The sequence below is a fragment of the Oryctolagus cuniculus genome, chromosome X, assembly GCF_964237555.1.
Source record: "Oryctolagus cuniculus chromosome X, mOryCun1.1, whole genome shotgun sequence".
In the NCBI taxonomy this organism is placed as follows: Eukaryota; Metazoa; Chordata; class Mammalia; order Lagomorpha; family Leporidae; genus Oryctolagus; species Oryctolagus cuniculus.
In genome coordinates, this window is record NC_091453.1 from 128,984,162 (window position 1) to 128,996,334 (window position 12,173).

Genomic DNA, 12,173 nt, shown 5'->3' on the forward strand with positions numbered 1-12,173 from the left:
TCCCACCCACTACCCTCCCCTTTCCCACTCCCTCTCCCCTTCCATTCACATCAAGATTCATTTTCGATTATCTTAATATACAGAAGATCAGCTTAGTATACATTAAGTAAGGATTTCAACAGTTTGCTCTCACACAGAAACATAAAGTGAAAAATAATAGATGATTTTTTTTAAATGATGATGAAATCAGATCAGACCTATTGTCATGTTTAATCCCAGTGAGAGTCAAGTTGGGAGTTGATAATTTCTTTTTTTTTTTTTTTTTTTTTTTTACAGAGGATCAGTTTAGTATACATTAAGTAAAGATTTCAACAGTTTGCACCCCCATAAAAACACAAAGTGAAATATATTGTTTGAGTACTCGTTATAGCATTAAATCTCAATACACAGCACATTAAGGACAGAGATCCTACATGAGGAGTAAAGTGCACAGTGACTCCTGTTGTTGACTTTACCAATTGACACTCCTGTCTATGGCATCAGTAGTCTCCCTATGCTCCGGTCATGAGTTTCCAAGGCTATGGAAGCCCTCTGAGTTCTGATTCTTATCTTGTTTAGACAAGCTCATAGTCAAAGTGGAGGTTCTCTCCTCCCTTCAGAGAAAGGTACTTCCTTCTTTGAAGACCTGTTCTTTCCACTGGGATCTCACTCGCAGAGATCATCCTATCTCTTGCATAAATCTTTCTCACACTGACACACATGGCATCTTATTTGTGACACTTTTCCACCTACAGACTTTTTATTTGTTTACAGTCAAATCAACAACATTTTACTCTATGACTTCAAATTTTCATGTCATGTTTGGAAAAGCCACCCCAGACACAAAATTGTGAAAAAATATTTCCATGTATTCATCTTAAAGTTTTATGTTTCATATTTATCTTTTAATTCTTTGACATATTCAGAATTTATTTCATTATCAGGATTGAGGTAGGAGTCTAACTGCTTTGTTTTCTAAGTAACTTTTTTATTTATTCATTTGAGAGGCAGAGGGACAGACAGAGACAGAGACAGAAACAAGTAGATATAGCTCCAATCACTGGTTGACTCTCCACATACCTGCAACAGCCAGGGCTTGGTTAGGCTGAAGGTAGGAGCCAGGAACTCAGTGCAAGTCTCCCACGTGGGTAGCAGGGACCAAACTACTTGAGCCATCACCTGCTGCCTCCCAGGGTGCACAGTAGTGGGAGGCTGGATTTGGGAGTAGAACCCAGGCACTCTGATAAACGATACAAGTCTCAACAACCACCCCTAAGTAACCATTTTTAGCTTACCATCACCATTTACAAAATAATGTATCCTTTCATCACTCATTTGAAATAGTACCTTTATCCTTGTGTATATTTCTGAACTCTCTGCTTTATTCAACTAATTTTTTCCTTTGTAAGATATTTATAATATGTTTTACTATTTAGTAGGGAGAGTTTGTGCTCATTGATTAATATTCTTGCCATATGCTTATTCTTCTGATTAGTTTTTGAATTGTTTTATCCAGTTCTAAAAATCCTTTTAGAATTTTTATTGAGATGTTATTGAATTTGTAGCTCAATTTACAGATAATTGATGTATTTTCATTATTGCAACTTCACACTGAAGAACCAGACAAACAAGGCATCAGTCTCCATTTACTCGGGTCTTCCCTTGTGTCCCTCAATAGAGCTTTAGAGTTAACATTTCCTGCAGTTGCTGGAATAGATTACCACAAACTGGATGATGTAAAACAACACAAACGTCTTTCACACCTCCAGATGTAAGAATTACCAAAATATGTATCACTAGGCTAAAATCAAGCTGTCTGCAGGACTGTACCCCTTCAGAGAGTCTGCTCTTTGCTTCTTCCAGCTTCTAAGGCAGTGTGTGCCCATATTACTTCAGTCTCTGCCTCTGTGGTCACACAGCCTCCTCCTTTGTGTGTCTATGTCAAATCTCCTTCTGCCTCCCTGTTATAAGAATGCCTGAAATTGCATTTAAGGTGCACCTGAATAATCTAGGATAATCTCTGCCTCTCAAGACCTTTAACTTCACCACATCAGCAAAGCTGCTTTTTCCATGTATTGTAACATGCAGAAGTTCCATGTTGTGGGCCATGATTCAGTCTCCAACAATAGCTTTCAGCATCATATAGATGTCACAGTGCGGTTTTCTCAGAACTGTAACTCTCTTGAAAACACCTGCTAATATCCCTTTTATTAAGGACAATATGGAGGGGCTGCTTAGGCTAGGGTATTGGAACAAGGAGTCATAAAGGAGTGTTGCAGACTGGGCACAGTTAATACCACATCAGGATTTACTGTAAATATTTGCCCCATGTACCTGAATTCAGAAACCTAAAGATATTTTCCTCTTGTTACAGTTTTGTGAGTCAATTTTCAATTATCTATGGAAGTGATAAATTACCTGGCATGTGCTGAACATAAATTCATATTTGTATTCAGAAAGAATTAAAAAGGCTTATGGAAAGAGATACCCCAACTTGTGTCATCAACCTCAGATGACCTCTTAAAACAATTCATTGCCAACTCGGGAGGCAGCATGCAGAATGGCGAGGTAACAGAGCTTGGAGTCAAGAAATCTCAGTTTTGACTCAGTTCTATTTCTGCCAGTCGAGTGTGACTAATCACTTAACCCTTCTGAGTCTCAGTATCTTCATCTGTGAAACGGAAAGACTCATATTTACATTGTCTGACTCACAGAATAGAGGTCACACGTGTACACCCTTTATCCACCTGGAAGAGTATAGCTTATGTGGGTTGAGCAGTGATGGTCATCCAGGCACATACTCCCAGGTGGCTCTATAGGAGGAATCAGGCTACTAGGACACATGAAGACAGACCTTGGTGAGCTCTGTATATGCTGATGCTCCTTCCCTTAAGTGGCCCAAGCCTGGGACCTGGGGCTTAGAGATTTGCTGTGCACATTGAAGCTTGTAAATTAATAAAGTAAGTAATTTATATTGATGTGACAACAAGCAAATTTACACTTGTATACTTTGCAGCCTAAAGTTTTCTTGGGCCTGACTTCAGGGCTGCAGACAATTTCTATGTTCTTCCCTGCCTCCATCTCCCCAGCAAGGCAGGGGTGACAGGTGGAAATTAAGAAAAGTCTAGATTCCTTAGGAAGACTAGTGAGGTTTTTTCTTAAAATAAATGAATGAACATTTCGTGCACATGGTATCAAGGGAGAGTAGAAAGAAATGACACACAGTACTCAGCACTCACTGTCTGACACCTTGCAGAAGAGAAAGGCAGATTACAAGTGCTGAGGCCTCTTATCCCTTGGCCCTCAACTCAAATGCCTTCCTGTTTCCATCCTCCACTTAATCGGAGGCAGATCTAATGGCTTCTTCTCATCTGAAAAACCCAACTGGGACCTCAATCCTGCGTCCAGTGACCCTCGCTGCCTTCCCTCTTACTGACTCCTGGCTTCCACCTACCTCTGCACTCACTGCTCAGCCACTGTAATGCCCTTGATAGCCCCTGGATTCAGCATCATTGAAGTATGCCAGTGAAGATCTCAGCTACAATGGCAGGGGGCTTACAATTGCCAGCGTTCAGAATCTGTAACACTTGAGGTACACAATAAGTCAGGTACCCCTTACATATTATCCTAGGCTGTTTGGAACCCAGAAATCTAAAAGTCCCTAAAACCACCCAACAAATTTCTCCAGGTCTTAATAGTGGTTTATTCCTAGTTTCCCATCCTATGTACACCTGTTGCCAGCTCCCATAAATAGATATGCCAATCTGTCTTTGGCCCCTGTCCCCATGGTGTCCCATTTGTGTGTATCAGTGGTTCCTTTCATTTTCACTCACTCTACTTCTCCCCACTGCTGCTAACATACTAGAGTGGAATTGGCACTCCTGGGCAAACCAAAATTCTCTGGACAAATCAGACCCACCCCCCCTTCAAAGGGCTACTGATGGGACACCAGGAGAATTCAGATCCAGTTGTCTCAGCAAAAGAGCAAGAGCTTTTAGGCTAGCATGACCAAGGTGAGTTCTGGTGAATGAAGGTCACAGGACAAGGGAAGATGCTCAAGATGGAGCAGGAAGATAGTCCCTTCCCATTCAGGTAAGTTTGAGTCTGGCCAGATTTCTTTGCCTTATATGACTTATGTCACCCACCCAGGCTAGAATTGCCTGCTCATCCAAGCAAACTTCTCCAGGTAAAAGTGAATCAGAATGCTCTCAAGGGCCCAGGATAGTGAATATTAAGGCATTGCTCCCTGGCTAATGCTGACTAAAATTACCAGAACTAATCCAGCCTTCTCATTCTTCAACTAGGGAAACTGAGACCTGGGAAGGTCATGAGTCATGTGGCCAGTCCTCAGCATCTTTGAATCCAGATCTCTTGCTTCCTGGTCCTGTGTTCCCTCTACCCACCACCCTACCTGCCCTTTGAACACATAGCTGAAAGGCCCTGCCTTCCTCCAGTTACCACTCTCAAAATAGATTTGACAAGAACTCATTTCACAGCTGTATCAGCAGAGTGTTAAATGTGGCAGTGAAGAGTGGCTGAATAGCGACATCTCTAGCTTCATGGGGTCATTCTATAACTGAGAGGCTTGGAGCTTACAGCTGCAGGCCTGACAGGAACTGGATCTACATGTCAATTGCAGTGGAGACAGATTACCACAGAGAGCTAGCCCTATACCATCAGAATGGATGTCAGTAAGAGAGCATGTTTGTTTCCTTTGGTAAGCAGGGGTGCCCATAGCAGGGTTGCCAGGCTGGTACTACAGCACCTTTCAAGTTTGGTCCCTTAGGGCCTTCCCAAAGTATCTTGGGAACTTCCATCAGCAAGTTGTCAAAGCTCCTATTAATCTGGCAGAGTGCATTACTGGGGGGACTGGAGCATTCTTTAGGGCTAGAGATGAGATGCGGCTCTAGCAGGAAAGCCTGGTGCTAGCTTGCTTGTTCTTCAAAAGCCTAAGCAGCCTGTGCACAGAGAACAAATGAGTTAAGACTCCTTAGGGTACTGGGAAATCTGTGAGGAGTTGGACTTGCCATCTCCTGGGAAGAGGGGGTTTTGGCCCATCTTGCAAACAGCCCACAGGAAGGGCCAAGCTATGGTGGTGGCTGCAAAGCTGGACATGGCCTGAGAGCAAAGAGTCACTGACAGCATTCTTGTCAATATCATTGTCTTTTTTTTTTTTTTTGTCAATTTTTTTGACAGGCAGAGTTAGACAGTGAGAGAGACAGAGAGAATGGCCTTCTTTCTGTTGGTTCACCCCTAAAATGGCTGCTACGACTGGCATTGCGCTGATCTGAAGCCAGGAGCCAGGTGCTTCCTCCTGGTCTCCCATGCGGGTGCAGGCATTTTAAGGCATTGCTCCCTGGCTAATGCTGACTAAAATTACCAGAACTAATCCAGCCTTCTCATTCTTCAGCTGGGGAAACTGAGGCCTGGGAAGGTCATGAGTCATGTGGCCAGTCCTCAGCATCTTTGAATCCAGATCTCTTGCTTCCTGGTCTTGTGTTCCCTCTACCCACCACCCTACCTGCCCTTTGAACACATAGCTGAAAGGCCCTGCCTTCCTCCAGTTACCACTCTCAAAATAGATTTGAAGGCTACTCTACTGCACTTCCGGGCCACAGAAGAGAGCTAGACTGGAAGAGGAGCAACCGGGACAGAATCTGGCACCCCAACTGGCACTAGAAGCTGGAGTGCCGGCGCCACAGGCGGAGGATTAGCCTAGTGATCCACAGCGCCGGCCAATGTCATTATCATCACTAAAAACACCCTCCAAACACTACCTGACATTGAGTGCCTCCTATGTATTGAGAATGTAAGCATTCAGTCCTATGCTGATTCTCACAAATACCCTGTGAGACTGACATTATGATTAGCTCCACTTTATAGGTAAGGAAAGTAAGGTCCAGAAAAGTTACTAAAGTTTCCTGCCTGGTAAAGCAAGTGACAATGAGGTTAGGTGAACAAGACCTGAGTCTTGTTCTCAGGACATTGACAGCCACGTCTAGAGACAGAGTACATGGAAATGGAATCAGTGATTCCTCCCACGTACTGAGTACCTACTGTCTTCCAAGAGTTTTACATGCATTTTCCCTTTGAGTCCTCACAATAGCGCTGGGAATGTATTATTATCTCCAGGGGTCAGAGCTGGAATCTGAACCACTAAGCCAGGGGTTCTCAAGTTTTTTGATCTTAGAAACTTTATGTTCTCAAAACATATTGAGGATAAATCCACAAAGACAGAAACAGGATTAGTGATTGCGAGGGCCTGGGGCAGGGGAGGGGGGTGGTGTGGAAAGGGGAGTGACTGCTTAATGGGTATGGAATTTCCTTTTGAGGTAAGGAAGATGTACTGGAACTAGAGAGAGGTGATGATTGCACGACATGGTGATAAACTAAATGCCACTGGATTATGCTCTTTGAAATTATTCATTTTAGGTCATGTGAATTTCAGTTAAAAAAGAAAAAATGATGAGATAAATCAACCACAAAAATTTGTTTATGTGATCATGTTAACCATATTACAAAACAGTATTAAAATGTTTATTTTGAATAAAAATAAGCCCATTACATGTAAATATAAATTATCTTTTTTGTGAAAATATGTTTTCAAAAGCAAAAACTTGTATTGAGAAGAGTAGTGTCGGTTTGCGTTTCTGCAAGTGTCTGGTATCTGCCTTGCTGCAGGACGGCTGGGCTGGGCCGTCACATCTGCTTCCGGTCAGCTGCGCCGTGTGCTCTGGGTGACGTGGAGGAAGCAAATGCGGCCTCGCACACGTTGGGGATTGCAGACGGGAGCAAGGCTGGAATGGACCCTGGAGGTCCCCTGGCGCCCTTGGACGGGACGCCCAGAGTCCTCCCGCGGCCGCTTCTTCCAGGGTCCACGTAGTGCACAGTGTGAGTCCGTCAGGGGGCTCTCCCCATTTGCTTCCAATGAACTCCACCGGGCGCTGCTGACCTGACAGTGCGTCCTCCACCCGCTCGTGGTCGGGGTGGCCTGCATCCGTCGCTTGAGAAATACTGGTGCGCGGACTATGCAGAGCTTCCATGTGTTGACACATCTTATTCCATCTCGTCAAACATTACTGCCCATCTCATTGCGAAAAGCCTTTGACTACTGAGAAGCTGCCAGGCTCACGGTGCTAGATACAAGCTTTACAAAATTCTAATTTTTCTTGAAAACTCAAATTTTTTCATGGGTAAAAAAAATTGTCAGTTGTTTTTCTTGAAGTGACAGGCTCACTTTGTTCATCTATGAGAAAATGTCTGCCAAAGACCTGAATAACGTTACTTACTCATTCTTTCAAGTAATACGACGTTCCATGAAAAGTCAGTCAAAGAGTCACACAAGTATTTTGCCTTGACACAATGTACTTGGTTTCCCGAAGAAGTCCTTTGAGTATATTTCTCATTTGTCAAATAGAATTTTTTTAAAATATGGGTGCCTAAGGGTCAGTCTTTAATAAAGTTAATTTTTACTGCTTCACTAAAGATATTTCAAGAGGAACTGGCAATTTTTTTTTTTTTTTTTTTTTTTACCGAAAGCAGATGCTAGGGAATAAGCCAATGTTGACTAGTGTGAGTTGAGGGCACTGCCCTGATTCACGCTCGGGCACCTGCTGTTTGAGCCAGAACTGCTTTCACACCACTAGTGCCAATGGAAAAGATCACAGGGGGGAAACCAAAGAATGCCTTAGTATTATCGGCAAAATTGTTTGGATCTCAACGAATCCCCTAAAAGGATCTTGGGAATCTTGAGGGGTCTATGTATCTTTTTTTTTTTTTTTTTTTTTTTTTTTTTTTTTTTGACAGGCAGAGTGGACAGTGAGAGAGAGAGACAGAGAGAAAGGTCTTCCTTTGCCGTTGGTTCACCCTCCAATGGCCGCCGCTGCAGCCGGCGCACCGCGCTGATCCGATGGCAGGAGCCAGGATCCAGGTGCTTTTCCTGGTCTCCCATGGGGTGCAGGGCCCAAGCACCTGGGCCATCCTCCACTGCACTCCCTGGCCATAGCAGAGAGCTGGCCTGGAAGAGGGGCAACCGGGACAGAATCCGGCGCCCCGACCGGGACTAGAACCCGGTGTGCCGGCGCCGCAAGGTGGAGGATTAGCCTATTGAGCCACGGCGCCGGCTTGGGGTCTATGTATCTTACTCTGAGAACCACTGTGTTACTCTATGCATAACATCAACTTGTGCCACATTCCTCTAGCTGGCTCCCTTTCTATCTCTGACAGAACCAGACCTGGCCTCAGCCTATGCTGTCATCCCAGGATACAGAGATCCTGCCAAATGGGCCCCTTGCCACTTTCCAAATGTATCCTCCCATGCCTCATGCCCCTGCTCTTCCCTCATCTCCAACTCTAGCCATTGAAATACTACCTGTTCAACAAGTCAACTGCTGCCTCTTTCGGGAAGCCTTCCCAGGTTTCTGTGTGAAAATGATCATGTTTTCTTCTGAGCTTCTTGAGCCCACCTTGGTATATAGCCTACTGTGTCATGTTAGAAGGAGGTGTTGCCTGCTCTGTGAGCTCCCCAAGAGTAAACAGCAAGTCTTCCCTCCCCATTTCCCCTCAGTGCAGCCTTGTTCATCGCTGGAGCAAGCAACATGTTTGTTCAATTGCACTGGATTGCAAGGATTCAGCCTCAATGTCCACAAAGTAAAAGTAGAAAATGCTATGCAAATGCAGCTGTAAATACTCAAAGCTCATAGGGCATATTCTGACTTTTTTGAGTCCCCAAGGAATGCCACCATGCATACTAATATTTTTGTGTGCTTCTCAAGAATTGTTTCATTGCAGAGAGAGGGAAAGGGAGTTAACACTCCTGGGCCACTCCAACCCCAGGAACCTCAGCTCCTAGGGCTGGAAGAGCCCTATGAGGGAGAAGCCCCTTTGCTGAGTGCTATGTCTCTTGTCCCCAACCCCCACTCAACACACACACACACATACAGACACACACACAGACACACACACACACACACACACAGGGTTTTCCAAGGACACAGTTCACGCTCCTACAAAAAGGGAGCCTTCAGCCAATAAGTGGTACCATAGGTAGCACCTGAGGATTGGATCTTCCCTCCACTCCTAGTTTTCCTCAGTGGCTGGCAGTTTAAATAGGATTATGGTAATTGCCCCATAAATCAGCCCACACTCTGCCCCCATGTGCCCAGCTCAACGTTGACTAGAAGGCTTGATCTCATTTACAGCTCATCTTTGAATCTTGCAGAATCACAGTTGATGCCTGCAGAGATACACTTGTTTATTTCAAATGCCGATTTAATTTTGATGCCTTTGGCCCCAATAGTTGTTTCCTGATTTCCAGGAATTGCTCTCAATTTAGCAGTTGCCAGCTCCCAGCATTATGGGCCTGCCCGCTGTGTTCTAACCTCTCTCCTCAGTGATCACATTGGCTGACAGGGGATTGAGTAGGGGAATGGTGAGAGAGGTGCTTCTCCAAGGCTCCTGCATGAGCAACAGCATGGGTTAGTTTGAGGAGAGGATCTGAGCAATGGAGACCAAGTAATCCTGAAGCAGGGCTGAGAGAACATACAGGGCATCCTTGCTGGAACTGCCAGTGTGTTTACTGCCAGTGCCTTGACAGCTGGGGTCTGGTGGATCCCAGAGCTGTCCCTCATGCAGCTACTGATCAACAGGTATACCAAGAGAAATGGGCTGCACTGGCCTCTTGGGCAGCTGTAGGCTTCTGAGCTGGGAGAATCCCCTAGGATCTTTGCTCTGACCCCTTCCTTTTCCAGACAAAGGGACCTGTGGATTGTGAAAGCTCAGGCCTCCCCATGTGATGCCAATATGTAGGAACTGAGTCACCACCCCTAAAGCCCAGTCCTGCCTGTGCCCAGAAAGCCCAACTGCTCATTTCCTTGGAAAACGCCCATGTTATATGAATGATCTGGGCCTGGCCCTGAGTTCAGCAGGCTTATCCAGGCCATAGGTACCTAGGGCTAGATGACAAGTCCCGTAACTCATTTACCAAGGGACCTTGAGCACTGAAAGAAGGTGGCAGTTGGTCTTGTCAAAGAGCACTCTGCCCTGAGAGTCACTTATCCATCAACAGGGATGGATTTCATGTTATGAATGGTAGGCCTCCAAAGTAAATATCTAAGCCTTTCCCACCCCCAGAACCTATGAGTGTGACCTTATTTGGAAAAGGGGTCTTTGCAAACATGGTGAAGGTAAGGAACTTGAGATGAGATAATCTTGTGACTTGTGTCCTTATAAGAAAGGAGAAAGCCATGTGAAAAGCATGGGGAGAAGACCACATGAACATGAAGGTGGACACTGGAGTGATGGGGCCATAAACCATGGCATGCCCAGGATGCTGCAACCACCAAAAGCTGGAATAAGGAAGGAGAGAGCCTCCCTGAGATACCTATGAGGGAGCTGAGGGAGCACAGCTTTGCCAACATCTGGATTTGAGACTGCTGACCTATAGAACTGTGAGACACTGCATTTCTGTTGTTTTAAGTGGCACAGGTTGCAGCAACTTGTTACAGAAGTCCCAGGAAACTCATGTAATAAGCAATGCTGCTCTCAAGACCTTACTCTCAGAAACTATTCAAGAGCCCAGGCCCTTCCAGTGGCCCCCAGAGGTCCCAGTGAGCAGCCACTGCCTTTCAGGGTAGATGCCCTTTGCCTTTCATTCAAGTCCAAGGCAGCTTAATTGGGTCCATCCTCTGTCATGTTTGCTCAGTGCCTATGAGCACTGAACACTTAACTACTTTGGAAGGTGAGGTCGTCATGTGAAACCTATAGATCAAAAATAATTACATTAAATTAAGTGAATTTGCCTGACAGGCAAGTGCCAAAGCACATCAGGGGCGTGTACTAATATCCCCCTGACAGAGGTACTCTATCTCTTTCTGCTTGACTTGGGGCCGGGGCTTGAAATCATCTGTACTTAAGGAAAGGAAATTCATCAGGCTTATGAGTAGTAGCCTACCTTCATCTCTACTCTGCTTGGCACAGTGGGTGCTGGGAGATGGCCAACCAAGTCAGAAAGGAAGCATTATAGTCATTGTGTAGCGTCCAGGGTCTGCAGGAGCACAAAGCAATGTGGCCTGAGACCAGCCTCTGTGGAGTATGAGTCAACTCAAATCCTCTGCCAGATCTGTGATGTTGGGACAGGGTAGTCGAGGCAGCTATAATGGATAGTCCCTTCTGGCTTTGGGTCCTTGAAGGGTGATATCTCCTCTGAGGGCCTTAGCTTCCTTTTCTTCCGAGGCTTTGAAGACCCGTCTCTGTGGTAACTGTGAGAACCAAAGTTCAATTATTCCTGGAGATAAGCACTCTGTAAGCCAGAGCACTCTGGGAAGTGCAGTGCTCTGGGCATGGAGGGAAGGGTGTTGAGGAGGAGGAAGATGGTTGAGCACCATCTTGACTGTGTCCTGAGAGGATATTCAGCAGTTCAGGAACATTGGATGTGTGTGCAGTCTGTTTCCCAGGCTAACTCCCAGAAGCCACTGGTGGCAGTGGCAGATCCCAGCTAGGTAAAATATATCTCAGAGGCCACAGTAACAACCCATGCTCATGTCTCTTGCCTTGCATCTCTACTTCCTAACTCCTGCTTTGCTGTACCATGGTCCCTCCCCAAGGCATAGTGGTAGGGGAAGTGTGCCATCCCAGGACCCTTGCTTGGTCGTGTTGGTGTCCTCTTTGCTTGAAAGCAGCTGTCCACCGTGTGGCAGGAAATAGCCAGTCAGTAAGACCAGAGCCTGGCTGCAAGAGCCACACCCATAGCCATAGTGTCTCATACATACCACTGATGTCCTTCAGTCGGGGAAGCAAGCCTGGCAGCTAAGCCGCCAGCAGCAGGCAAACCATAGATGCCAAAGATCCAGGATTCCGATGCTGCCTTCACAACCAGCTTTGTTCTGAAAACAACAGCCCTAATCTCTATTTGGTCAGGTCACAATAGTGACTGGCAGTCAGAGGAGACAAAACCACAACGGTGGCCCTTGAGCTTCAGGTGTGCTGTTACCATCTTTCTTCTTGTACTTTTGACATTCTGATTGTGCTATTCACAGCTCCTCAATCACTCTCTCCTAATCCTTCAAAGGCTCATGCCAAGGCAGAGGTGACAGAATGGGGGAGGGGGACACAGGTGACAGAATGGGAGGGGCTGTTCCTTGTGTTAGAGGAATAATGTCCAGCACAGTATCACCTTCAGTGAGGCTCAGCTAGAA